Source organism: Pseudophryne corroboree, unplaced genomic scaffold, assembly GCF_028390025.1.
Source record: "Pseudophryne corroboree isolate aPseCor3 unplaced genomic scaffold, aPseCor3.hap2 scaffold_680, whole genome shotgun sequence".
Lineage (NCBI taxonomy): Eukaryota > Metazoa > Chordata > Amphibia > Anura > Myobatrachidae > Pseudophryne > Pseudophryne corroboree.
Window position 1 is genome coordinate 294,461 of NW_026970266.1, and position 27,357 is coordinate 321,817.

Genomic DNA, 27,357 nt, shown 5'->3' on the forward strand with positions numbered 1-27,357 from the left:
GTGGTGGCCAACGTATGGGCGTGCAGGTTGCAAAACTGGGGTATAAGGTAGTCTTTTCCTGCAATGCCACGCCCCTTTATGCAAAACCACGCCCACTCCAACAAAACCACACCCCTTTTTTGACGCGCGCGCCTTAGGCGCGCGCATATTTATCCCTTTCTTGCTCCCAATTATGGAGCATGAAGGGGGGGGGGGCGCCGAAGAATTTTTTGGCTTGGGGGAGAAAAATTTCTAGTTACGCCACTGGATTGGACATATCCAGTGTGATGCGGCTGTAGATGATTTTTGCTGTTTCTAACTTCTACATCAATGAATAAGTTTCAAAATAGAATGCATCAAGAGAACGGTGTTGGTAGTATAAAACTACCTACAGCACCTGGTATTCCCAGGTGGTCTCACATCCAAGAACAAACCAGGCCTAAGATCAGGTGATATTGGGCATATACAGTGTGGTGTGGCTGTAGATGAGCTTAGTGGTTTCTGTTAGAGTTCTTCTACTTCTAACTACTCGTACATAAATGAATAAGCGGACGATTTATTAAACCTGGTGAAATGATAATTTGCATGGTGATAAAGTACCAGCCAATCAGCTCCTAATTGCCATGTCACAGGCTGGGTTTGAAAAATGACAGTTAGGAGCTGACTGGCTGGTACTTTATCACCTTGCACTTTATCAGTTCACCAGGCTTAATAGATCTGCCCCAATGTTTCAAAATGGAATGCATCAAGAGAACGGTGTTGGTATTGTAAAAATACACACAGCTCCTGGTATTTCCTGGTGGTCTCCCATCCAAGTACTAAAACCAGGACCAACACTGCTCAGCTTCCATGATCAGGAGAGATTGGGCAAATCCAGTGTGCTGTGGCTGTAGATGAGCTCGTGGTTTCTGTTAGAGCTCTTCTACTTCTAACTTCTGGTACATAAAAGAATATGTGTAAAAATTAAATGTACAGTACCAAGAAAAGGGTGTTGGTAGTTTAAAAACACCTAAAGAATCTGATAATACATGGATGGGAGACTGCTTGGTAGTAACAAAGTCCAATACTGCTTTGCTTCAAAGATCAAATGAGATTGGGCATATCCAGTGTGGTGTGGCTTTAGATAAGCTTTGTGGTTTCTGTTAGAGCTCTTCTACTTCTAACTACTGGTACATTAATGAATATGTATAAGGTTGTAGTTTATCCAATATCCCTTTACTACCTTACCTCCCCCCCCCCTCCCCTCCCCTCCCCTCCTTATAGCTTCCTTTGTTCTCTCCTCCTCGTGTGTGCGTTATTTGTTTTCTCATACGTCCTAGAGGATGCTGGGATCACATTAAGAACCATGGGGTATAGACGGGATCCGCAGGAGACATGGGCACTTTAAGACTTTCAAAGGGTGTGAACTGTCTCCTCCCTCTATGCCCCTCCTCCAGACTCCAGTTTTAGAATTGTGCCCAGTGAGACTGGATGCACTACAGGGGAGCTCTACTGAGTTTCTCTGAAAAGACTTATGTTAGTTTTTCTTATTTTCAGGGAGGCTGCTGGCAACAGTCTCCCTGCTTCGTGGAACTTAGGGGAGAGAAGTATGACCAACTTCTAGTGAGTTCAATGGCTCTGCTTCTGGCTGACAGGACACCATTAGCTCCTGAGGGTGCTGATCGCTGGGTACGCCTAGATGCCCACTCCCGTAGCCTGCCATCACCCCCTTACAGAGCCAGAAGTCAGAAGACAGGCGAGTAGCAGAAGAACAGAAGACTTCTTCTCCAGTGACGGCATTCTGAGGTACCACGCAGCGAGCGGAATGCTGTGCGCCATGCTTCCACACAAACACAGGCACTGCAGGGTGCAGGGCATGTGGGTGGGTGGGGGGGGGGGCACCCTGGGCAGCATAAATTCCTCACAAAAGGCTGGCAAAAGTGGACATTAGTGCCTGGGCACTGTCCTTACCCCGCCAGCGTAATTAATTATTTGTTTCTGAGCGGGACAGAAGCGTGCCATTACAGCGGCGGGGCTTCTTCCTCACCTCACCAGCACATCTATAGAGCGTTACAAGTCTATCACTATAGAGTTTATTATTTCCCAGACTGTGTACTTTTGGTGCTGGGTTGTGAGCTGAAAAATCCTCTCTGTCCCTCTGACAGATTTACTGTAGGTCTATCCCCCATAAGCCGATGTGTCTGTGGGTACTTGGTACATGTGTGTCAACATGTCGGTGGCTGAATGTTTTTCCCAAGAGGAAACTATATTAGGAATGCAGACATATGATGGTGGCCCTGTTGGCACCACCAATAACTGACTGGGTGAAAGTTTCAATAATATCAGAGTGAGGTTGGATAAATCTGTGTCCCAGACACAGACGTAGAGAATAGATGTGATGTTCATGGCTATGCTTCTTTTCCCTCAGGCCCGCAAAAATGTTACTACACACTGATACTGACTCGGATACTGATTCCTATGTCGACCATAATATTTCCTGATTAGATCCAATATTGGCAAGGAGCATTCAGTACATGATTGTGGATATTAAGGACATATTAACATCACTGAGGACCCTGCTGTTCCTTACAAAGGGGTCTATATGTATGTATATATAGATATATAATGAAAGCTGATGTAACGTTCCTCCATCTCTGTTTGAGAAAGTCTGGGCCAGCTCGACAAGATGGTTTCAAATCCCCAAAAGGTTTCCGATTGTTTATTCATTTCCTGCTGCGGACAGAATAAAGTGGGAGTCACCCCCTGTTCTGCACGGGGCCCTGTCACAAATCCAGTGGATCATATGCAGGAAGCTACATTATTTCTAGTTATGTAACCACGGGTACATTACTTAGACCTGCCATTACATGCGCATGGGTGAGTAGTAGTATTCAAGAATTGGTCGAATACCTTGTCTTCCGATATAGATATCTTGGAGAGATAGGATACTCCTTACGTTGGATCATATCAAGGACACTGCAGCATACTTACGACTGCAAGGGATATAGGACTCTTGAGTTCACGGGCCAATTTCATGGCAGTCTCGGCTAGGAGGGCATTGTGGATTCACCAAGGGAATGCTGATGCTGACTCCAAGAAGAAAGGGAGTCTCTTCCCTATGAAGGTGAAGCCTTGTTTGGCAACGGCCTAGTTAATTTGATCTCGGCAGCTCCCGCAGGTAAGTCAACCTTCTTGCCCTATGTTCCCTCTCAACGGATGAAGACCCATCATTGTCTAACGCAGTCATTTTGTCGCAATAGATATGCAAGAAGTTAAGATTCCCCTTTCTTTGCAGGTAGAGGAAGGAGAAGAGGGAAGAGGTCTGTAGCCTCTTCAAGATTGCAGGAGCAGAGATCGTCCTCTGCTTCTGCCAAATCCACTGCATGACGCTGGGGCTCTCTTGCAGGAGCCCACACCAGTGGGGGCACGTCTAAAACACTTCAGTCAGTTCTGGATTAATTTGGACATGGACTCGTGGGTTTTACAAATAGTGTCACAAGGGTACAAACTGGGGTTTCAAGACGTTCCCCCTCACCGATTGTTCAAATCGGCCTTAGTCAGCAGGGAGAAGGTTTTTATTCAAGCCTCTTCGTGCTCCCGAAGCCGGACGGCTCAGTCAGACCAATCTTAAATCTGAAATCCCTCAATTTCTACCTAAAGAAATTAAATTTCAAGATGGAATCTCTCAGGGTAGGGATCTCCAGTCCGGAGGAAGGAGATTTCATGGTTTTGGTAGACATAAGGATGCCTAATTACATGTTCCCGTTTAGCCACTGCATCAAGCTACCTGAGGTTTGCAATTCAGGATTGTCATTACCAATTTCAGACGTTGCCGTTTGGTCTGTCCACGGCTCCGAGGATTTTCACCAGGGTGATGGTGGAAATGATGGTTCTCCTTCGCAAGCAAGGAGTCACAATTATGCCGTACTTGGATGATCTCCTGATAAAGGCGAGATCCAGGGACCAGTTGGTGCAAAACATCTACTCTCCCTGACAGTTCTTCAACAACATGGTTGGCTCCTAAACTTGCCAAAATCGCAGTTGGTCCCAATGACGCGGTTGTTGTTTCTGGGAGTCATACTGGACACAGAAGAGGCTTTCTTCCAGTGGAAAGGCTATGGAGTTCCAGAGTCTGGTCAAACAAATTCTGAAACCAGCAAGAGTGTTAATCCATCAATGCATTCTGTTGCTGGGGAAGATGGTTGCGGCCTACGAGGCCATTCAGTTTTGCAGGTTCCATGCCAGAGTGTTCCAGTGGGACCTGTTGGACAAGTGGTCCGGATCCCACCTACACATGCACCGGAGGATAATCCTGTCTTCCAAGACCAGAATCTTACTCCATTGGTGGCTGCACAGTTCTCACCTCCTAGAGGGGCGATGGTTCGGGATCCAGGACTGGATCCTAGGGACCATGGATGCAACCCTCCGAGGCTGGGGAGCAGTCACACAGGGGGAAAACATCCAAGGAAGATGGTCAAGTCAGGAAAGTTTTCTCCACATAAATGTTCTGGAGTTAAGGGCCATTTAATAACTGCAGACACAGTACGCACTGGGACGGGTGCCCAGCATCCTCTACGGACTAAGAGAAAAGGATTTACCGGTAGGTATTAAAATCCTATTTTCTCTAACGTCCTAGAGGATGCTGGGGACTCCGTAAGGACCATGGGGATAGATAGGCTCCGCAGGAGACATGGGTACTTTAAGAAAGACTTTAGTTCTGGGTGTGCACTGGCTCCTCCCTCTATGCCCCTCCTCCAGACCTCAGTTTGATACTGTGCCCAGTGGAGACTGGGTGCTTTTCAGGAGCTCTCCTGAGCTTTCTGACAGAAAGTATTTTGTTAGGTTTTTAATTTTCAGAGAGCACTGCTGGCAACAGACTCCCTCATCGAGGGACTGAGGGGAGAGAAGCAGCCCTACTCTCTGAGTTGCAAGGTCCTGCTTCTTAGGCTACTGGACACCATTAGCTCCAGAGGGATTGGTACGCAGGATCTCACCCTCGCCGTCCGTCCCAGAGCCGCGCCTCCGTCCCCCTTGCTGAGCCGGAAGATAGAAGCCGGGTGAGTATGAGAAGAAAAGAAGACTTCAGAGGCGGCAGAAGACTTCATGATCTTCACTGAAGTAACGCACAGCACTGCAGCTGTGCGCCATTGCTCCCATACACCTCACACACTCCGGTCACTGTAAGGGTGCAGGGCGCAGGGGGGGGGGGCACCCTGGGCAGCAATATAAACCTCTTTTTGGCAAAAATATAACACATATACAGCGGGGCACTGTATATATGTATGAGCCCCCGCCAATTTTACAGTTTAAGCGGGACAGAAGCCTGCCGCCGAGGGTGCGGGGCTTCTCCCTCAGCACTCACCAGCGCCATTTTTTCTTCACAGCACCGCTGAGAGGAAGCTCCCCGGACTCTCCCCTGCTTATACCACGGTAGACAAGAGAGTTGAAAAGAGGGGGGGGGGGCACATAATTTGGCGCAAATTACATACAGCAGTACTACTGGGCAAACATTAAGTTACTGTGTATTCCTGGGTTATATAGCGCTGGGGTGTGTGCTGGCATACTCTCTCTCTGTCTCTCCAAAGGGCCTTGTGGGGAAACTGTCTTCAGAAAAAGCATTCCCTGTGTGTGTGGTGTGTCGGTACACGTGTGTCGACATGTCTGAGTAAGAAGGCTATATTAGAGAGGAGCAGGAGCAAATGAATGTGGTGTCTCCGCCGACAGCTGATTGGATGGATATGTGGAATGTTTTAAATGCTAGTGTAAACTCATTGCACAAAAGATTAGACAAGGCTGAAGCTTTGGGACAGTCAGGGTCTCAACCCATGCCTGATCCTATGTTGCAGGGACTGTCAGGGTCTCATAAGCGCCCACTATCCCAGATTGTTGACACAGATACAGACACAGATTCTGACTCCAGTGTCGATTACGATGATGCAAAGTTACAGCCAAAATTGGCAAAATCCATTCGATATATGATTATGGCAATAAAAGATGTTTTGCACATCAGAGAGGAACCCCCTGTCCCTGACAAGAGGGTACATATGTACAAGGTGAAAAAGCCTGAGGTAACCTTTGAGGGGGTCACACGAGCTGAACGAGTTATGTGAAAAAGCTTGGGAATCTCCAGATAAAAGACTGCAGATTTCCAAAAGGATTCTTATGGCGTATCCTTTCCCATCAATGGATAGGTTACGATGGGAATCCTCCCCTAGGGTGGACAAAGCATTAACACGCTTATCCAAGAAGGTAGCCCTCCCGTCCCAGTATACGGCTACCCTCAAAGAGTCTGCTGACCGCAAACAGGAGATTACCCTGAAGTCCATTTATACACATTCAGGTACCTTACTCAGACCGGCAATTGCGTCGGCCTGGGTGTGTAGTGCTGTAGCGGCATGGACGGATACCTTATCTGAGGGGATGGATACCCTAGATAAGGATACTATTTTATTGACCCTGGGGCATATAAGAGATGCTGTCCTATATATGTGTGTATGCAAACTACAGGTGGTGCTGCAGGGCTCACACCCTTTTACTTGTCTTGTAGAGCAACTCTGGAGCTGTTTCTGGGTCCAGCTGCTGCAAGAAATCAGCTTGAATGCTTCAGGGGCTGGGGCATGGCCAACATGAGCCCACACTGATGGGGGGTGGGGGTGTATAAAGCGATTTAGGGGTCATCCAAGCGCAACCCCACAAAGGCCGCCATGCCCTGCGTGACCCTTTTCTCTTTTCATATGCAGACGAGGGTTGCAGCCAACTATGCCCACTTCTTGGATGACATCACTATATGCAAATCCATCTGCTGCAGGCCTTCCCCCAGGAATGCTTGCAGTAGTTGTTGCATTTGGTTTGTTGTTTGGGGGTGCTTCAGTATTAGGCAGCCTTCTGCCCTCCCACATTCGTCTGAAAATGTGTTCTCCCTGCAGTTGTTGTTCCCAGATGAGAGTTCCCTTGTGCTTCCTCAGTTGAATCTCCTTAACTTGACAGGGGTGTGCCCGAGCAGCCGCCCTCCACAGCCCTATCCCAACACATACTTATCTTGCATATGAGATCTCTTGATCATGAAGATAGTTCTCACAGGGTGAGGTTCATCCATTACATTTTAAAGTAGGAAGGTACAAATTACATATTCAAATTACATATATGTGCTGGATTCAAATGTTTTCCCCCTTTCCTTTCTCAATTGTGCCCATCAGCAGCTATTCTAATGTTGCTGCCAATGGGTGTGACGCATTCATTTCTTCTGTGGGGTACACTGGACTCCACAAGGATTCACATTGTATATGTACACCAGAGTAGGATCTTGATCTGAGGCACCAACAGGCTCAAAGCTTTTGACTGTTCCCAAGATGCTCAGCGCCCCCTCCTCTATAACCTCGCTTCCATGAACAGGGAGCTCAGTTTGTAGTTGGTGCCTTCAGTAGCAGGCCACTTAACAGGGGGCTGCCTCAGGCAGCCTATTCTTAGCTATTAATTTTGGCAAGAAAAGAAGAACTTTTTTTATAAGAATCTACAAGGGCTGCAGCAGGCTAGGTCTAATAGACCTCTTTACTGCAGCTCCATCACTCCCAGTGGCGCAGTATACTCCCGTGCCCCGGTTGCTGGGTCACTGCAGCGGAGGCTCCGGTTTCTTCCTAAGGTCAGTCACACACACACCGCCCTCCGGGATCACGAGGCCGCTGATGGGGGCGGGCCGTGTGCGCACTGGCGTGGACACTGATTACTGGGCAGCCGCTCCACTAGCCACCAGGGACAGTTAAGGAGCACAGCTCTGGGGTTTTTTCTCCTATATTAACCCCATTTTGTACTACCCGCAGTGCATTGTGATAGGTAATGGGGCCTGATTCAGGTTGGATCGCAATCCAACTGCAAAAACTGCTAAGAGCATACGCATCCGCCTGCATTTTCTGCGGCACCCCGCAGATAATGCGATCACCTCTGACTGTGAATCAGTGAAGGGGGGGGGGGAGGGGGGTCAACAACACTCCATTTCCAAGTCGGAGATGGAGCGGTGCGGGGGCACGGTTTCAAAATGGGGTCGGCAACGGAGAAACAGGAGGCGTGGTCAGAGCAGCTGCATGACATCACATGGGCCGGACTCTGCCAGTGGAGCCCCAGCGTCATGAGGTAGATTTTGTAGAGGCTGGGGAGGACTTCTGTTCCTGGGAACTAGCTGTGTTGTGCAGCTTTATTCCTCTGCCCCTACCTCTGGCAAGAAAGGACGCACCTCGCACTTTCTTGTTTCTTTGTGACCGAAAGGACTGCATTTGATAATGCGGAGCTTTCTTATGTTGTGAGGGAACATAAGGTAAAAAATTTGATTTTCCAACTGTAGCTGTGCGTGTTAATGCTTTGTCCATCCTACGGGAGGATTTCCATCGTAACCTATCCGTTGATGGAAAAGGATACGCCATAAGAATCCTTTTGGAAATCTGCAGTCTTTTATCTGGAGATTCCCAAGCTTTTTCACATAACTCGTTCAGCTCGTGTGACCCCCTCAAAGGTTACCTCAGGCTTCTTTCCCTTGTACATATGTACCCTCTTGTCAGGGACAGGGGGTTCCTCTGTGATGTGCAAAACATCTTTTATTGCCATAGTCATATATCGAATGGATTTTGCCAATTTTGCCTGTAACTTTGCATCATCGTAATCGACACTGGAGTCAGAATCCGTGTCGGTATCTGTGTCAACAATCTGGGATAGTGGGCGCTTATGAGACCCTGACAGTCCCTGCAACATAGGATCAGGCATGGGTTGAGTCCCTGACTGTCCCAAAGCTTCAGCCTTGTCTAATCTTTTGTACAATGAGTTTACACTAGCATTTAAAACATTCCACATATCCATCCAATCAGGTGTCAGCGGAGACACCACATTCATTTGCTCCCGCTCCTCTCTAATATAGCCTTCTTCCTCAGACATGTCGACACACGTGTACCGACACACCACACACACAGGGAATACTTTTTCTGAAGACAGTTTCAGCACAAGGCCCTTTGGAGAGACAGAGAGAGAGTATGCCAGCACACTCACCAGCGCTATATAACCCAGGAATAACACAGTAACTTAATGTTTGTCCAGTAGCGCTGCTGTATGTAATTTGCGCCGAATTATGTTCCCCCCCCCTCTCTTTTCAACCCTCTTCTCTACCGTGGTATAAGCAGGGGAGAGTCCGGGGAGCTTCCTCTCAGCGGTGCTGTTGAGAAAAAATGGCGCTGGTGAGTGCTGAGGGAGAAGCCCCGCCCCCTCGGCGGCGGGCTTCTGTCCCGCTTAAACTGTAAAATTGGTGGGGGCTCATACATATATACAGTGCCCAGCTGTATATATGTTATATTTTTGCCAAAAAGAGGTTTATATTGCTGCCCAGGGTGCCCCCCCTGCGCCCTGCACCCTTACAGTGACCGGAGTATGTGAGGTGTATGGGAGCAATGGCGCACAGCTGCAGTGCTGTGCGCTACCTCAGTGAAGATCATGAAGTCCTCTGCCGCCTCTGAAGTCTTCTTTTCTTCTCATACTCACCCGGCTTCTATCTTCCGGCTCTGCGAGGGGGACGGACGGCGAGGGTGAGATCCTGCGTACCAATCCCTTTGGAGCTAATCCCTTTGGAGCTAATGGTGTACAGTAGCTTAAGAAGCAGGACCTTGCAACTCGGAGAGTAGGGCTGCTTCTCTCCCCTCAGTCCCTCGATGCAGGGAGTCTGTTGCCAGCAGTGCTCCCTGAAAATTAAAAATCTAACAAAATACTTTCTGTCAGAAAGCTCAGGAGAGCTCCTGAAAAGCACCCAGTCTCCACTGGGCACAGTATCAAACTGAGGTATGGAGGAGGGGCATAGAGGGAGGAGCCAGTGCACACCCAGAACTAAAGTCTTTCTTAAAGTGCCCATGTCTCCTGCGGAGCCCGTCTATCCCCATGGTCCTTACGGAGTCCCCAGCATCCTCTAGGACGTTAGAGAAAATAGGATTTTAATACCTACCGGTAAATCCTTTTCTCTTAGTCCGTAGAGGATGCTGGGCACCCGTCCCAGTGCGTACTGTGTCTGCAGTTATTAAATGGCCCTTAACTCCAGAACATTTATGTGGAGACAACTTTCCCGACTTGACCATCTTCCTTGGACGTTTTCCCCCTGTGTGACTGCTCCCCAGCCTCGGAGGGTTGCATCCATGGTCCCTAGGATCCAGTCCTGGATCCCGAACCTTCGCCCCTCTAGGAGGTGAGAACTGAGTGTGCAGCCACCAATGGAGTGAGATTCTGGTCTTGGAAGACAGGATTATCCTCCGGTGCGTGTGTAGGTGGGATCCGGACCACTTGTCCAACAGGTCCCACTGGAACACTCTGGCATGGAACCTGCCAAACTGAATGGGCTCGTAGGCCGCAACCATCTTCCCCAGCAACCAAATGCATTGATGGATTAACACTCTTGCTGGTTTCAGAATTTGTTTGACCAGACTCTGGATCTCCAGAGCCTTTCCACTGGAAGAAAACCTCTTCTGTGTCCAGTATCACTCCCAAAAACAACAACCGCGTCATTGGGACCAACTGCGATTTTGGCAAGTTTAGGAGCCAACCATGTTGTTGAAGAACTGTCAGGGAGAGTGCAATGTTTTGCACTAACTGGTCCCTGGATCTCGCCTTTATCAAGAGATCATCCAAGTACGGGATAATTGTTACTCCTTGCTTGCGATCACCCTGGTGAAAATCCTCAGAGCCGTGGACAGACCAAACGGCAATGTCTGAAATTGGTAATGACAATACTGAATTGCAAACCTCAGGTAGCTTGATGCAGAGGCTAAATGGGAACATGTAAGTAGGCATCCTTTATGTCTACTAAAACCATGAAATCTCCTTCCTCCGGACTGGAGATCACTGCACTGAGAGATTCCATCTTGAAATTGAATTTCCTTAGGTAGAAATTGAGGGATTTCAGATTTCAGATTGGTCTGACTGAGCCGTCCGGCTTAGGGACCACGAAGAGGCTTGAATAAAAACCTTCTCCCTGCTGACTAAGGCCGATTTGAACAATCGTTGAGGGGGAACATCTTGAAACCCCAGTTTGTACCCTTGGGACACTATTTGTAAAACACACGAGTCCATGTCCGAATGAATCCAGAACTGACTGAAGAGTTTTAGACGTGCCCCCACTGGTGCGGGCTCCTGCAAGAGAGCCCCAGCGTCATGCAGTGGATTTGGCAGAAGCAGAGGATGATCTCTGCTCCTGCGATCTTGAAGAGGTTGCAGACCTCTTCTCTCTTCTCCCTCCTCTACCTGCAAAGAAAGGGGAATCTTAACTTCTTGCATATCTATTGGGCCGAAATGACTGCATCAGATAATGATGCGTCTTCATCCGTTGGGAGGGAACATAGGGCAAGAAGGTTGACTTACCTGCGGGAGCTGCCGAGATCAAATTAACTAGGCAGTCACCAAACAAGGCTTCACCTTCATAGGGAAGAGACTCCCTTTCTTCTTGGAGTCAGCATCAGCATTCTCCTGGTGAATCCACAATGCCCTCCTATCCGAGACTGCCATGAAATTGGCCCGTGAACTCAAGAGTCCTATATCCCTTGCAGTCTCACGTAAGTATGCTGCAGTGTCCTTGATATGATACAACGTAAGGAGTATCCCATCTCTCCAGGGTATCTATATCGGATGACAAGGTATTCGACCAATTCTTGAATACTACTACTCACCCATGCACATGTAATGGCAGGTCTAAGTAATGTACCCGTGGTTACATAACTAGAAATAATGTAGCTTCCTGCATACGATCCGCTGGATTTGTTAGAGGGCCCCGTGCAGAACAGGGGGTGACTCCCACTTTATTCTGTCCGCGGCGGGAAATGAATAAACAACCAGAATCCTTTTGGGGATTTGAAACCATCTTGTCGAGCTGGCCCAGACTTTCTCAAACAGAGATGGAGGAACGTTACATCAGCTTTCATTGTATATCTATATATACATACATATAGACCCCTTTGTCAGGAACAGCAGGGTCTTCAGTGATTTTAATATGTCCTTAATATCCACAATCATGTACTGAATGCTCCTTGCCAATATTGGATCTAATCAGGAAACATTATGGTCGACATAGGAATCAGTATCCGTGTCAGTATCAGTGTGTAGTAACTGGGCAAAATAACATTTTTGCGACCCCGCGGGGCCTGAGGGAAAAGAAACATAGCCATGAACATCACATCTATTCTCTACGTCTGTGTCTGGGACACAGATTTATCCAACCTTACTCTGATATTACTGAAACATTTACCCAGTCAGTTATTGGTGGTGCCAACAGGGCCACCATCATATGTCTGCATTCCTAATATAGTTTCCTCTTGGGAAAAACATTCAGCCACTGACATGTTGACACACATGTACCAAGTACCCACAGACACACCGGCTTATGGGGGACAGACCGTCAGTAAATCTGTCAGAGGGACACAGCACGAGTGGAGAGGCCGCAGCAGAAATGTCTGCACTGGTGTCAGTAGGTGACTGAGGCAGGGATGACTGGGAGATAGTGGGTGACTGAAGCATGTATGAGTGGGAGATAGTGGGTGACTGAGGCCGGGGTGACTGGGAGATAGTGAGTGACAGGGAGATAGTGGGTTACTGAGGGAGGCGTGATAGGAAGGGGTTGGGTAAGTATGGGAAGAAAGTGGGTGACAGGGATAATAAATGACTAAGGCAGGGGTGATAGGGAGATAGTGGATGACTGTGGCAGGGGTGACAGGGACAGTAAGAGACTGAGGCAGGGGTGACAGGGATAGTGGCTGACTGAGGCAGGGGTGACTGGGAGATAGTGGGTGACTGAGGCAGGGTTGACAGGGATAGTGGGTGACTGAAGCAGGGGTGATAGGGTGACAGTGGGTGACTCAAGCAGGGGTGACTGGTATAGTGGGTGACTGAGGCAGGGATCGCAGGTATAGTGGTTGACTGAGGCAGCGGTGACTGGGAGATAGTGGGTAACTGAGGCAGGGGTGACAGGGAAAGTGTGTGACTCAGGCAGGGGTGATAGGGAGATAGTGGGCAGCATATCTCTGCGTCACTGCAGCAGCACATTCCTGCTTCAATGACAGCAGCACATCCCTGCCTCACTTATAGCAGCACATCCCTGCCTCGCTGACAGCAGCACATCCCTGCCTCGCTGACAGCAGCACATCCCTGCCTCGCTGACAGCAGCACATCCCTGCTTCGCTGACAGCAGCACATCCCTGCTTCGCTGACAGCAGCACATCCCTGCCTCGCTGACAGCAGCACATCCCTGTCTCGCTGACAGCAGCACAGCACTGCTTCGCTGACAGCAGCACATCACTGCTTCACTACCAGCAGCACATCCCTGCCTCACTGGCAGCAGCACATCCCTGCCTTACTGACAGCTGTATATAGGGCCTAATTCAGACCTGATCCCTGCTGTGCATATTCACACAACAGGAGATCAGGTCTGAAGTGCGTGTGTGCTGGTGCCGCAGTGCACCGGCACATGCCAGAGATGCGATCAGCATCTCTGCCCAGTGAGCGCCTCTGCCTGATTGACAGGCAGAGGCGGTCACTGGGCAGGAGGAGTCGGGCCAGCGGCGTTGTGCCGCCATTTTGGGGGCACAGTCAGGACAACGCAGACATGACCGGACCGTATGGGGGCGGGCCGTGACGGCTGCGTGACCCGGACAGCAACGGGCCTTATTTACTAAAATCTCAGATAAATTTTATGGCATTTATGTGCAGTCTAGTTTGCACAGTTGATAGAGTGTTGATCTTGCACTATCAATGTAAGCCTCACATAGGTTTGATACACATGTAAGTTTGTTTTTATTTTACTACATTGTGGTTTGTGGCTCTATACCATGTAATGCATGTCTTTTAACAGTAGTCAAGTCTTCCAATGTGCTTGTTAGTGAAACCCAATAGATAGCTTTATTTTATTTTGTTCCTTCAAATATTGAATGCATATGTCTTATAACTTTTTTTTTTAAATATATATACATTTTTATTATAAGATTTTCAATGACACAAGTACATACAAGTTGCAGATTATGGATTGTGAAGGACAAATCAACCATATAAACAATTTAAGCAATTTAAATTACATGCAGGTAGTAGAATATCAAACTCCTTGGATGAGAGTTGGTCGTAATAAACTAGGATAGAAAAGAATAAAGTAGAAAATAATATTTTAAACCTACCGGTAAATCTTTTTCTCGTAGTCCGTAGAGGATGCTGGGGACTCCGTAAGGACCATGGGGATAGACAGGCTCCACAGGAGACACGGGCACTTTAAGAAAGACTTTAGTTCTGGGTGTGCACTGGCTCCTCCCTCTATGCCACAGTTAGAGAAACTGTGCCCAGAGGAGACGGACAGTATGAGGAAAGGATTTTGTTAATCCAGGGCAAGATTCATACCAGCCACACCAATCACACCGTATAACTTGTGATAAACTACCCAGTTATCAGTATGAAAAAACAGGACCGATGCAACTATAACATAACCCTTATTGAAGCAATAACTATATACAAGTATTGCAGAAGTAGTCCGCACTTGGGATGGGCGCCCAGCATCCTCTACGGACTACGAGAAAAAGATTTACCGGTAGGTTTAAAATCTTATTTTCTCTAACGTCCTAGAGGATGCTGGGGACTCCGTAAGGACCATGGGGATTATACCAATGCTCCAAAACGGGCGGGAGAGTGCGGATGACTCTGCAGCACCGATTGAGCAAACATGAGTTCCTCCTCAGCCAGGGTATCAAACTTATAGTATTTTGCAAAGGTGTTTGAACCCGACCAAGTAGCAGCTTGACAAAGCTGTAGTGCCGAGACCCCTCGGGCAGCCGCCCAAGAAGAGCCCACTTTCCTCGTGGAATGGGCCTTGACCGATTTCAGTAACTGCAATCCAGCCATAGAATGCGCTTGCTGAATCGTGTTACAAATCCGGCGAGCAATAGCCTGTTTTGAAGCAGGGGCACCAATCTTGTTGGTTGCATACAGGACAAACAGCGCTTCAGTTTTCCTGACTCTAGCCGTCCTGGCCATGTAAATTTTCAAAGCCCTGACCACATCAAGTAACTCGGAATCCTCCAAGTCACGCGTAGCCACAGGCACCACAATAGGTTGGTTCATATGAAAAGATGAGACCACTTTTGGTAGGAATTGAGGACGGGTCCGCAATTCCGCTCTATCCACATGGAATACCAAATATGGGCTTTTATGTGACAAAGCCGCTAATTCCGACACTCGCCTAGCCGAAGCCAAGGCTAATAACATGACCACCTTCCATGTGAGATATTTTAACTCCACTGTTTTAAGTGGTTCAAACCAGTGTGATTTTAGAAAACTTAACACCACGTTAAGGTCCCAAGGTGCCACCGGAGGCACAAAAGGAGGCTGAATATGCAGCACTCCTTTTACAAAAGTCTGAACTTCTGGAAGAGAAGCCAATTCTTTTTGAAAGAAAATGGATAAGGCCGAAATCTGGACCTTAATAGAGCCTAATTTTAGGCCCAAATTCACTCCAGTTTGTAGGAAGTGAAGGAAACGGCCCAGATGGAATTCTTCCGTAGGAGCATTCCTGGCCTCACACCAAGAAACATAATTTCGCCATATACGGTGTAATGTTTTAACGTTACATCCTTCCTAGCCTTTATCAGCGTAGGGATGACCTCAACCGGAATGCTAGGATCCGGCATTCAACCGCCATGCCGTCAAACGCAGCCGCGGTAAGTCTTGGAACAGACAGGGCCCCTGATGCAACAGGTCCTGTCTTAGAGGGAGAGGCCACAGATCTTCTGTGAGCATTTCCTGCAGATCCGGATACCAGATGGCCAATACTCCGGATACTCCGTGGCCAATCTGGAACAATGAGGATTGTTCTCACTCCTCTTTGTCTTATTATCCTCAACACCTTGGGTATGAGAGGAAGAGGAGGAAATACATAGACCGACCGGAACACCCACGGTGTCACTAGGGCGTCTACAGCTACTGCCTGAGGGTCTCTTGACCTTGCGCAATACCTCTGTAGCTTTTTGTTGAGCCGGGACAACATCATGTCTATCTGTGGCAGTTCCCACTGACTTGTAATCTGTGCAAAGACTTCCAGATGAAGTCCCCACTCTCCCGGATGTAGGTCGTGTCTGCTGAGGAAGTCTGCTTCCCAGTTGTCCACTCCCGGAATGAACACTGCTGACAGTGCGCTTGCGTGATTCTCCACCCAGCGAAGAATTCTGGTGGCTTGTGCCATCGCCACTCTGCTCCTTGTGCCGCCTTGGCGGTTTACATGAGCCACTGCGGTGACGTTGTCTGACTGGATCAGAACCGGTTGGTCGCAAAGTAAGGTCTCCGCTTGACGTAGGGCATTGTATATGGCCCTTAGATCCAGGATGTTGATGTGAAGACAAGTCTCTTGACTTGACCAAATACCTTGGAAATTTCTTCCCTGTGTGACTGCTCCCCAACCTTGGAGGCTTGCGTCTGTGGTCACCAGGATCCAGCCCTGAATGCTGAATCTGCGTCCCTCGAGAAGGTGAGCACTCTGCAGCCACCACAGGAGTGATACCCTGACCCTGGGGGACAGGGTGATCAACCAATGCATCTGTAAATGTGACCCGGACCACTTGTCCAGTAGGTCCCATTGGAAAGTCCTCGCATGGATCCTGCCGAATGGAATGGCCTTGTATGATGCCACCATCTTTCCCAGGACTCGAGTGCAGTGATGCACTGACACCTGTTTTGGTTTCAATAGGTTCCTGACAAGAGTCATGTGTTCCTGGGCCTTTTCTATCAGGAGATAAACCCTCTTCTCGTCCGTGTCCAGAATCATGCCCAAGAAAGACAGACGAGTAGTAGGAATCAACTGCGACTTCGGGATATTGAGAATCCAGCCGTGTTGCTGTAACACTTTCAGTGAAAGTGATACGCTGTTCAGCAACTGCTCTCTTGATCTCGCTTTTATGAGATCGCCCAAGTACGGGATAATTGTGACACCTTGCTTGCACAGGAGCACCATCATTTCCGTCATTACCTTGGTGAAAATTCTCAGGGCCATGGAGAGACCAAACAGCAACGTCTGAAATTGGCAATGACAGTCCTGTACCGCAAATCTGAGGTACGCCTGATGAGGTGGATAAATGGGGACATGAAGGTATGCATCCTGTACACAAATGCGGACAACAGGTGTCAAGCCGTGTGTTGCCTTTGTCAAGCTGTAATAAGTAGGGATAAGGACGTTAACCACCTCGGAACATCCTCCCTTATACGTCACCTGCAGCGCATTAATCATAAGTCAGTGACAAGTTCAAAAACTTTGGATGACAGCGGAAGCAGTCCACTGACCACCTTCCTCTTGTAACCAAGCTCCTGCAAACCACACCACCAACTCCCTCAGTGTCAATTTCCTCCTTAGACAGGAGAGCCAATAGTCCTGCAGGCCATGTCACTGGCAAGTCTGACGAGTCCTCTCCTGCCTGGGATTCCTCCGATGCATCCTTGAGTGTAACGCCTACTGCTGCTGGCGCTGCTGTTGTTGCTGCTGGGAGTCGATCGTCATCCCAGAGGGGAAGTCGGAAGACCACTTGTACTACTTCCAGTAAGCAATTGACTGTCCAACAGTCCTTTGCGAGGAAGATGAAATATCACAGCAGTCATCCTGCTGCAAAGCGGATAACTCAGGTCTGGGTGGTGAGAAACGTGGTTCCGGTATCCATCGTTAATTTAGAGGCAACTAGAGACTTGATTGAGGTACTGTGTCCCCGGTACCAAATACCCTCTAGGTTCCATTTCTCTAGGCAGGCGATACCGAAAATGTACACAGACCTCAGAAAAAGAGTCACCAGTGTCCTAAAAAATGCAGTTGTACCCAATGTCCACTTGTCTGTGGTTAAGTGGAGCAGGGCAGACTCAGGACTATATGACTGTGACAGCCCACTGGGTAGATGTATTGCCTCCCGCAGCAAGAACAGCAGCGGCGGCACCAGTAGCAGCATCTCGCAATTGCCAACTCGTTCCTAGGCAGGCTACGCTTTGTATCACCGCTTTCCATAAGAGGCACACAGCTGACAACCTCTTACGGAAACTGAGGAACATCATCGCAAAATGGCTTACCCCAATTGAACTCTCCTGGGGATTTGTGACATCGGACAACGCCACCAATATTGTGCGTGCATTACATCTGGGCAAATTCCAGCACGTCCCATGTTTTGCACATACATTGAACTTTGTGGTGCAGAATTATTTAAAAAACGACAGGGGCGTGCAAGAGATGCTGTCGGTGGCCCGAAGAATTGCGGGCCACTTTCTGCATTCAGCCACCGCATGCCGAAGACTGGAGCACCACCAAACATTCCTGAACCTGCCCTGCCATCATCTGAAGCAAGAGGTGGTAACGAGGTGGAATTCAACCCTCTATATGCTTCAGAGGATGGAGGAGCAGCAAAAGGCCATTCAAGCCTATACATCTGCCCACGATATAGGCAAAGGAGGGGGAATGCACCTGACTCAAGCGCAGTGGAGAATGATTTCAACGTTGTGCAAGGTTCTGCAACCCTTTGAACTTGCCACACGTGAAGTCAGTTCAGACACTGCCAGCCCTAGTCAGGTCATTCCCCTCATCAGGCTTTTGCAGAAGAAGCTGGAGACATTGAAGGAGGAGCTAAAACAGAGCGATTCCACTAGGCATGTGGAACTTGTGGATGGAGCCCTTAATTCGCTTAACCAGGATTCAATCTGTTGAAATCAGAGCACTACATTTTGGCCACCGTGCTCGATCCTAGATTTAAAACCTACATTGTATCTCTCTTTCCGGCAGACACAAGTCTGCAGAGGTTCAAAGACCTGCTGGTGAGAAAATTGTCAAGTCAAGCGGAACGTGACCCGTCAACAGCTCCTCCTTCACATTCTCCCGCAACTGGGGGTGCGAGGAAAAGGCTAAGAATTCCGAGCCCACCCGCCTGCAATAAGCAATCCAACTGCAAAAATTGCTAAGAGCATACGCATGCGCCTGCATTTTCTGTGGCACCCCGCAGATAATGCGATCGCCTCTGACTTTCAATCGGTGCGGGGGGGGGGGGGGTCAGCAACACTCCATTTCAAAGTCGGAGATGGAGCGGTGCGGGGGCAGGGCTTCAACGGAGAAACAGGAGGCGTGGTCAGAGCGGCTGCATGACATCACATGCAGTCGCTGCGATCACAAAAATGGTGGCGGCTTCCTGCGCACACGTACAGTCTGCACCAACAGGAGGCTAAACCATTTTTTATGATCACGCTGAACTGCACTGAGACTGCAATTTCAGCGTGGTCAAGAAGGGAGGCGGCATACTGGGTGGCCATGCCCTGTGATGGGTGGCCCCAGCATGCGAACCAAAGGATTGCAAATTCTGTTACTTAGCAGAATGTGCAATCCTTACTGAATTAGGCCCATTGATTACAAAATTATAAACAATATTTGAAGTTTTTCTTCAGGGACTAACACAAAAGATGCTTGGGGCTACTAACACATGGGTAAGCCACGTAAAGCTTCCCATGGGTCAGTGGCATCACAACGGGGTTGCGGCACACACCCGAGTGTCACCCGCCAAGGGGGGTGACACCAAAGTGCCGGCTCTTCTTCAGTGACAGAATATGGGTGTTTCACTGTGACATTACGTGCAACACCCAGTTTCTGTCACTGTGCAGGAGCCAGCACTACTCACACACTAGTCCCCGGGTGCAGCCCCCAACCCCCGGGATACCCGCAGCAACAAAATGGTGATTCAGGCCACGCCCCTACCTATGAGACCATGCCTCCTTTTTACCATTGCCCTGCTTATCTGCGCGCACTGCATTACAATCTCCCTCGCCGCCTCTCTGGGTGTCACCAGTGATAGTGACACCTCTGCCATGCTTGTAGCAGCTGGTCCTAAGATCTACGCCTCCAGCCCTGAGTGTTTTCCCTTGTGACGTGTTGATCATCATAGCGAAGCAGATGCTTACAGAAAACTGCTGGTGCTTAGATTGAAAAGAAAAACATTGACGAACCCATCATTTCAGCGACAGGGTCTGCCACACGACTGACTGAAATGACTGGTTGGTTTGGGCCCCCACCAAAAAAGAATCAATCAATCTCTCCTTGCACAAACTGGCTCTACAGAGGCAAGATGTCCTCCCTTGTGCTGCCTCAGTTGAATCTCCTTTACTTGACAGAGATGTGCCTGAGCAGCGGCCCTCCCCAGCCCTATCCCAAATCATACTTATTTTGCATAATACCATGGTCATGAAGATTGTTCTCCCAGGGTGAGGTTCATTCATTGCATTCTGGGTATGCTGACCCCTGTGATTTCCCCAAATGTGGGAAACTCAATTGCATTATTTGTGGTAGTGGGGGACTGTGTTTGTGCTTTCTTCTGGTCAACTCTGGTAAAAATCAGATTTCTTTGTCTCAGATCTTCCTCTAGCCTTGTTCCTCTTTCGAGAGTTCCCTTGTGCTGCCTCAGTTGGATCTCCTTCACTTGACAGGGGGGTACCCGAGCAGCGACCCTCCCCAGCTCTAGCCCAACTCCTACTTACCTGCCAGGTGAGATACTATGATCATGTAGGTGCTTCTCCCAGGGCAAGGCTCACCCATTGCACTCTGGGTGTGCTGCCCCTGTGATTTCCCCAAATGTTGGAAACTTGACTGCATAATTTGTGTTTCCCCTGGTCGGCTCTCGTATAATTCAGATCTCTTTGTCTCAGGTCTCTCTCCAGCCTAGTTTGCTGTCTGTTTCCACTTCTCTTTTCTTGAGCCGCTCCCTTCTATGCCCTTGCGCACTATCCTGACTTCTCCCGTCTGCTTACTTTGTGCCTTCCAATGCACAATGCGAACTACAGGTAGTGCTGCAGGACCCACACCCTTTAACTTGCCTTACAGAGCAGCTCTGGAGCTGTTACAGTGCCCAGCTGCTGCAGAGAAATCAGCTTGAATGCTTCAGGGGCTGGGGCATTGCCAACATGAGCCCCACACCGAAGGAGGGTGGGGGTGTTTAATGCGAACTAAGGGTCATCCAAGCGCCGCAAAAGGCCGCCATGCCCTGCATACCCCTTTTCTCTTTTCATATGCAGATGAGGGTTCCAGCCAACTTTGGCCCACTGCTTGGATGACATCACCATATGCAAATCCATCTGCTGTAGGCCTTCCCCCAGGAATGCTTGCACTAGTTGTTGCATTTGGTTTGTTGTTTGGGGGTGCTTCAGTATTAGGCAGCCTTCTGCCCTCCCATGTTCATCTGAAAATATGTGTTCTCCCTGCAGTTGTTGTCCCCAGATGAGAGTTCCCTTGTGCTGCCTCAGTTGAATCTCCTTTACTTGACAGAGATGTGCCTGAGCAGCGGCCCTCCCCAGCCCTATCTCAAATCATACTTATTTTGCATAGGAGATACCATGGTCAAGAAGATTGTTCTCCCAGGGTGAGGGTCATTCATTGCATTCTGGGTATGCTGACCCCTGTGATTTCCCCAAATGTGGGAAACTTGGCTGCATTATTTGTAGTAGTGGGGGACTGTGTTTGTGCTTTCCTCTGGTCAGCTCTGGTAAAAGTCAGATTTTTTTGTCTCATTTCTTCCTCTAGCCTTATTCTTCTTTTGAGAGTTCCCTTGTGCTGCCTCAGTTGGATCTCCTTCACTTGACAGAAGGGTGCTTGAGCAGCGACCCTCCCCAGCTATAGCCCAACTCCTACTTACCTGCCAGGTTAGATACTATGATCATGAAGCTGCTTCTCCCAGGGCAAGGCTCACCCATTGCACTCTGGGTGTGCTGCTCCTGCGATTTCCCCAAATGTGGGACACTTGACTGCATAATTTGTGTTTCCCCTGGTCGGCTCTCGTATAATTCAGATCTCTTTGTCTCAGGTCTCTCTCCAGCCTAGTTTGCTGTCTGTTTCCACTTCTCTTTTCTTGAGCCGCTCCCTTCTATGCCCTTGCGCACTATCCTGACTTCTCCCGTCTGCTTACTTTGTGCCTTCCAATGCACAATGCGAACTACAGGTAGTGCTGCAGGACCCACACCCTTTTACTTGCCTTACAGAGCAGCTCTGGAGCTGTTACAGTGCCCAGCTGCTGCAAGAAATCAGCTTGAATGCTTCAGGGGCTGGGGCATTGCCAACATGAGCCCCACACCGAAGGAGGGTGGGGGTGTTTAATGCGAACTAAGGGTCATCCAAGCGCCACAAAAGGCCGCCATGCCCTGCATACCCCTTTTCTCTTTTCATATGCAGATGAGGGTTCCAGCCAACTTTGGCCCACTGCTTGGATGACATCACTGTATGCAAATCCGTCTTCTGCAGACCTTCCCCCAGGAATGCTTGTACTAGTTGTTGCATTTGGTTTGTTGTTTGGGGGTGCTTCAGTATTAGGCAGCCTTCTGCCCTCCCATGTTCATTTGAAAATATGTGTTCTCCCTGCAGTTGTTGTCCCCAGATGAGAGTTCCCTTGTGCTGCCTCAGTTGAATCTCCTTTACTTGACAGAGATATGCCTGAGCAGCGGCCCTCCCCAGCCCTATCCCAAATCATACTTATTTTGCATAGGAGTTACCATGGTCATGAAGATTGTTCTCCCAGGGTGAGGTTCATTCATTGCATTCTGGGTATGCTGACCCCTGTGATTTCCCCAAATGTGGGAAACTCGACTGCATTATTTGTGGTAGTGGGGGACTGTGTTTGTGCTTTCCTCTGGTCAGCTCTGGTAAAAGTCAGATTTCTTTGTCTCAGATCTTCCTCTAGCCTTGTTCTTCTTTCGAGAGTTCCCTTGTGCTGCCTCAGTTGGATCTCCTTCACTTGACAGGGGGGTGCCCGAGCAGCGACCCTCCCCAGCTCTAGCCCAACTCCTACTTACCTGCCAGGTGAGATACTATGATCAGGAAGGTGCTTCTCCCAGGGCAAGGCTCACCCATTGCACTCTGGGTGTGCTGCTCCTGCGATTTCCCCAAATGTGGGACACTTGACTGCATAATTTGTGTTTCCTCTGGTCGGCTCTCGTATAATTCAGATCTCTTTGTCTCAGGTCTCTCTCCAGCCTAGTTTGCTGTCTGTTTCCACTTCTCTTTTCTTGAGCCGCTCCCTTCTATGCCCTTGCGCACTATCCTGACTTCTCCCGTCTGCTTACTTTGTGCCTTCCAACGCACAATGCGAACTACAGGTAGTGCTGCAGGGCCCACACCCTTTTAGTTGCCTTACAGAGCAGCTCTGGAGCTGTTACAGTGCCCAGCTGCTGCAAGAAATCAGTTGGAATGCTTCAGGGGCTGGGGCATTGCCAACATGAGCCCCACACCGAAGGAGGGTGGGGGTGTTTAATGCGAACTAAGGGTCATCCAAGCGCAGCAAAAGGCCGCCATGCCCTGCATACCCCTTTTCTCTTTTCATATGCAGATGAGGGTTCCAGCCAACTTTGGCCCACTGCTTGGATGACATCACTGTATGCAAATCCGTCTTCTGCAGACCTTCCCCCAGGAATGCTTGTACTAGTTGTTGCATTTGGTTTGTTGTTTGGGGGTGCTTCAGTATTAGGCAGCCTTCTGCCCTCCCATGTTCATTTGAAAATATGTGTTCTCCCTGCAGTTGTTGTCCCCAGATGAGAGTTCCCTTGTGCTGCCTCAGTTGAATCTTCTTTACTTGACAGATATATGCCTGAGCAGCGGCCCTCCCCAGCCCTATCCCAAATCATACTTATTTTGCATAGGAGATACCATGGTCATGAAGATTGTTCTCCCAGGGTGAGGTTCATTCATTGCATTCTGGGTATGCTGACCCCTGTGATTTCCCCAAATGTGGGAAACTCGACTGCATTATTTGTGATAGTGGGGGACTGTGTTTGTGCTTTCCTCTGGTCAGCTCTGGTAAAAGTCAGATTTCTTTGTCTCAGATCTTCCTCTAGCCTTGTTCTTCTTTCGAGAGTTCCCTTGTGCTGCCTCAGTTGGATCTCCTTCACTTGACAGGGGGGTGCCCGAGCAGCGACCCTCCCCAGCTCTAGCCCAACTCCTACTTACCTGCCAGGTGAGATACTATGATCAGGAAGTTGCTACTCCCAGTGCAAGGCTCACCCATTGCACTCTGGGTGTGCTGCTCCTGCGATTTCCCCAAATGTGGGAAACTTGACTGCATAATTTGTGTTTCCCCTGGTCGGCTCTCGTATAATTCAGATCTCTTTGTCTCAGGTCTCTCTCCAGCCTAGTTTGCTGTCTGTTTCCACTTCTCTTTTCTTGAGCCGCTCCCTTCTATGCCCTTGCGCACTATCCTGACTTCTCCCGTCTGCTTACTTTGTGCTTTCCAATGCACAATGCAAACTACAGGTAGTGCTGCAGGGCCCACACCCTTTTACTTGCCTTACAGAGCAGCTCTGGGGATGTTACAGTGCCCAGCTGCTGCAAGAAATCAGCTTGAATGCTTCAGGGGCTGGGGCATAGCCAACATGAGCCCCACACCGAAGGAGGGTGGAGGTGTTTAATGCGAACTAGGGGTCATCCAAGCGCCGCAAAAGGCCGCCATGCCCTGCACGCACCTTTTCTCTTTTCATATGCAGACGAGGGTTGAAGCCAACTTTGACCCACTGCTTGGATGGCATTACCATATGCAAATCAATCTGCTGCAGGCCTTCCCCCAGGAATGCTTGCACTAGTTGTTGCATTTGGTTTGTTGTTTGGGGGTGCTTCAGTATTAGGCAGCCTTCTGCCCTCCCATGTTCATCTGAAAATATGTGTTCTCCCTGCAGTTGTTGTCCCCAGATGAGAGTTCCCTTGTGCTGCCTCAGTTGAATCTCCTTTACTTGACAGAGATGTGCCTGAGCAGCGGACCTTCCTAGCCCTATCTCAAATCATACTTATTTTGCATAGGAGATACCATGGTCAAGAAGATTGTTCCCCCAGGGTGAGGGTCATTCATTGCATTCTGGGTATGCTGACCCCTGTGATTTCCCCAAATGTGGGAAACTTGACTGCATTATTTGTAGTAGTGGGGGACTGTGTTTGTGCTTTCCTCTGGTCAGCTCTGGTAAAAGTCAGATTTCTTTGTCTCATTTCTTCCTCTAGCCTTATTCTTCTTTTGAGAGTTCCCTTGTGCTGCCTCAGTTGGATCTCCTTCACTTGACAGAGGGGTGCTTGAGCAGCGACCCTCCCCAGCTATAGCCCAACTCCTACTTACCTGCCAGGTGAGATACTATGATCATGAAGGTGCTTCTCCCAGGGCAAGGCTCACCCATTGCACTCTGGGTGTGCTGCTCCTGCGATTTCCCCAAATGTGGGACACTTGACTGCATAATTTGTGTTTCCCCTGGTCGGCTCTCGTATAATTCAGATCTCTTTGTCTCAGGTCTCTCTCCAGCCTAGTTTGCTGTCTGTTTCCACTTCTCTTTTCTTGAGCCGCTCCCTTCTATGCCCTTGCGCACTATCCTGACTTCTCCCGTCTGCTTACTTTGTGCCTTCCAATGCACAATGCGAACTACAGGTAGTGCTGCAGGACCCACACCCTTTAACTTGCCTTACAGAGCAGCTATGGAGCTGTTACAGTGCCCAGATGCTGCAAGAAATCAGCTTGAATGCTTCAGGGGCTGGGGCATCGCCAACATGAGCCCCACACCGAAGGAGGGTGGGGGTGTTTAATGCGAACTAAGGGTCATCCAAGCGCCGCAAAAGGCCGCCATGCCCTGCATACCCCTTTTCTCTTTTCATATGCAGATGAGGGTTCCAGCCAACTTTGGCCCACTGCTTGGATGACATCACTGTATGCAAATCCGTCTTCTGCAGACCTTCCCCCAGGAATGCTTGTACTAGTTGTTGCATTTGGTTTGTTGTTTGGGGGTGCTTCAGTATTAGGCAGCCTTCTGCCCTCCCATGTTCATTTGAAAATATGTGTTCTCCCTGCAGTTGTTGTCCCCAGATGAGAGTTCCCTTGTGTTGCCTCAGTTGAATCTCCTTTACTTGACAGAGATGTGCCTAAGCAGCGGCCCTCCCCAGCCCTATCCCAAATCATACTTATTTTGCATAGGAGATACCATGGTCATGAAAATTGTTCTCCCAGGGTGAGGTTCATTCATTGCATTCTGGGTATGCTGACCCCTGTGATTTCCCCAAATGTGGGAAACTCGACTGCATTATTTGTGGTAGTGGGGGACTGTGTTTGTGCTTTCCTCTGGTCAGCTCTGGTAAAAGTCAGATTTCTTTGTCTCAGATCTTCCTCTAGCCTTGTTCTTCTTTCGAGAGTTCCCTTGTGCTGCCTCAGTTGGATCTCCTTCACTTGACAGGGGGGTGCCCGAGCAGCGACCCTCCCCAGCTCTAGCCCAACTCCTACTTACCTGCCAGGTGAGATACTATGATCATGAAGGTGCTTCTCCCAGGGCAAGGCTCACCCATTGCACTCTGGGTGTGCTGCCCCTGTGATTTCCCCAAATGTGGGAAACTTGACTGCATAATTTGTGTTTCCACTGGTCGGCTTTCATATAATTCAGATCTCTTTGTCTAAGGTCTCTCTCCAGCCTAGTTTGCTGTCTGTTTCCACTTCTTTTTTTTTGAGCCCCTCCCTTCTATACCCTTGTGCACTATCCTGACTTCTCCTGTCTGCTTACTTTGTGCCTTCCAATGCACAATGCAAACTACAGGTAGTGCTGCATGGCCCACAACCTGTTACTTGCCTTACAGAGCAGCTCTGGAGCTGTTACAGTGCCAAGCTGCTGCAAGAAATCAGCTTGAATGCTCGGGCATTGCCAACATGAGCCCCACACCGAAGGAGGGTGGGGGTGTTTAATGCGAACTAAGGGTCATCCAAGCGCCGCAAAAGGCCGCCATGCCCTGCATACCCCTTTTCTCTTTTCATATGCAGATGAGGGTTCCAGCCAACTTTGGCCCACTGCTTGGATGACATCACTGTATGCAAATCCGTCTTCTGCAGACCTTCCCCCAGGAATGCTTGTACTAGTTGTTGCATTTGGTTTGTTGTTTGGGGGTGCTTCAGTATTAGGCAGCCTTCTGCCCTCCCATGTTCATTTGAAAATATGTGTTCTCCCTGCAGTTGTTGTCCCCAGATGAGAGTTCCCTTGTGCTGCCTCAGTTGAATCTCCTTTACTTGACAGAGATATGCCTGAGCAGCGGCCCTCCCCAGCCCTATCCCAAATCATACTTATTTTGCATAGGAGATACCATGGTCATGAAGATTGTTCTCCCAGGGTGAGGTTCATTCATTGCATTCTGGGTATGCTGACCCCTGTGATTTCCCCAAATGTGGGAAACTCGACTGCATTATTTGTGGTAGTGGGGGACTGTGTTTGTGCTTTCCTCTGGTCAGCTCTGGTAAAAGTCAGATTTCTTTGTCTCAGATCTTCCTCTAGCCTTGTTCTTCTTTCGAGAGTTCCCTTGTGCTGCCTCAGTTGGATCTCCTTCACTTGACAGGGGGGTGCCCGAGCAGCGACCCTCCCCAGCTCTAGCCC

General features: G+C 49.1%; 13 non-coding genes across 13 annotated transcripts; all 13 read left to right on the plus strand.

The window, feature by feature from the left end:
- Window positions 1-20,158: 20,158 nt before the first annotated feature.
- On the plus strand, window positions 20,159-20,318 carry LOC135037497 (U1 spliceosomal RNA). The gene has a single exon (XR_010232030.1). It is a non-coding gene; the product is annotated as a U1 spliceosomal RNA (small nuclear RNA).
- A 152-nt stretch (window positions 20,319-20,470) lies between these two features.
- LOC135037467 (U1 spliceosomal RNA) lies at window positions 20,471-20,633 on the plus strand. Its single transcript, XR_010232004.1, has one exon. It is a non-coding gene; the product is annotated as a U1 spliceosomal RNA (small nuclear RNA).
- A 672-nt stretch (window positions 20,634-21,305) lies between these two features.
- Window positions 21,306-21,469, plus strand: LOC135037494 (U1 spliceosomal RNA). Its single transcript, XR_010232027.1, has one exon. It is a non-coding gene; the product is annotated as a U1 spliceosomal RNA (small nuclear RNA).
- A 152-nt stretch (window positions 21,470-21,621) lies between these two features.
- On the plus strand, window positions 21,622-21,784 carry LOC135037471 (U1 spliceosomal RNA). The gene has a single exon (XR_010232006.1). It is a non-coding gene; the product is annotated as a U1 spliceosomal RNA (small nuclear RNA).
- A 671-nt stretch (window positions 21,785-22,455) lies between these two features.
- LOC135037485 (U1 spliceosomal RNA) lies at window positions 22,456-22,619 on the plus strand. Its single transcript, XR_010232018.1, has one exon. It is a non-coding gene; the product is annotated as a U1 spliceosomal RNA (small nuclear RNA).
- A 152-nt stretch (window positions 22,620-22,771) lies between these two features.
- LOC135037503 (U1 spliceosomal RNA) lies at window positions 22,772-22,934 on the plus strand. Its single transcript, XR_010232036.1, has one exon. It is a non-coding gene; the product is annotated as a U1 spliceosomal RNA (small nuclear RNA).
- Window positions 22,935-23,605: 671 nt separating this feature from the next.
- On the plus strand, window positions 23,606-23,769 carry LOC135037480 (U1 spliceosomal RNA). The gene has a single exon (XR_010232013.1). It is a non-coding gene; the product is annotated as a U1 spliceosomal RNA (small nuclear RNA).
- A 152-nt stretch (window positions 23,770-23,921) lies between these two features.
- Window positions 23,922-24,084, plus strand: LOC135037468 (U1 spliceosomal RNA). Its single transcript, XR_010232005.1, has one exon. It is a non-coding gene; the product is annotated as a U1 spliceosomal RNA (small nuclear RNA).
- Window positions 24,085-24,755: 671 nt separating this feature from the next.
- LOC135037495 (U1 spliceosomal RNA) lies at window positions 24,756-24,919 on the plus strand. Its single transcript, XR_010232028.1, has one exon. It is a non-coding gene; the product is annotated as a U1 spliceosomal RNA (small nuclear RNA).
- A 152-nt stretch (window positions 24,920-25,071) lies between these two features.
- On the plus strand, window positions 25,072-25,234 carry LOC135037505 (U1 spliceosomal RNA). Its single transcript, XR_010232038.1, has one exon. It is a non-coding gene; the product is annotated as a U1 spliceosomal RNA (small nuclear RNA).
- Window positions 25,235-25,905: 671 nt separating this feature from the next.
- Window positions 25,906-26,069, plus strand: LOC135037484 (U1 spliceosomal RNA). Its single transcript, XR_010232017.1, has one exon. It is a non-coding gene; the product is annotated as a U1 spliceosomal RNA (small nuclear RNA).
- Window positions 26,070-26,221: 152 nt separating this feature from the next.
- On the plus strand, window positions 26,222-26,384 carry LOC135037506 (U1 spliceosomal RNA). Its single transcript, XR_010232039.1, has one exon. It is a non-coding gene; the product is annotated as a U1 spliceosomal RNA (small nuclear RNA).
- A 662-nt stretch (window positions 26,385-27,046) lies between these two features.
- LOC135037478 (U1 spliceosomal RNA) lies at window positions 27,047-27,210 on the plus strand. Its single transcript, XR_010232011.1, has one exon. It is a non-coding gene; the product is annotated as a U1 spliceosomal RNA (small nuclear RNA).
- Window positions 27,211-27,357: the final 147 nt, after the last annotated feature.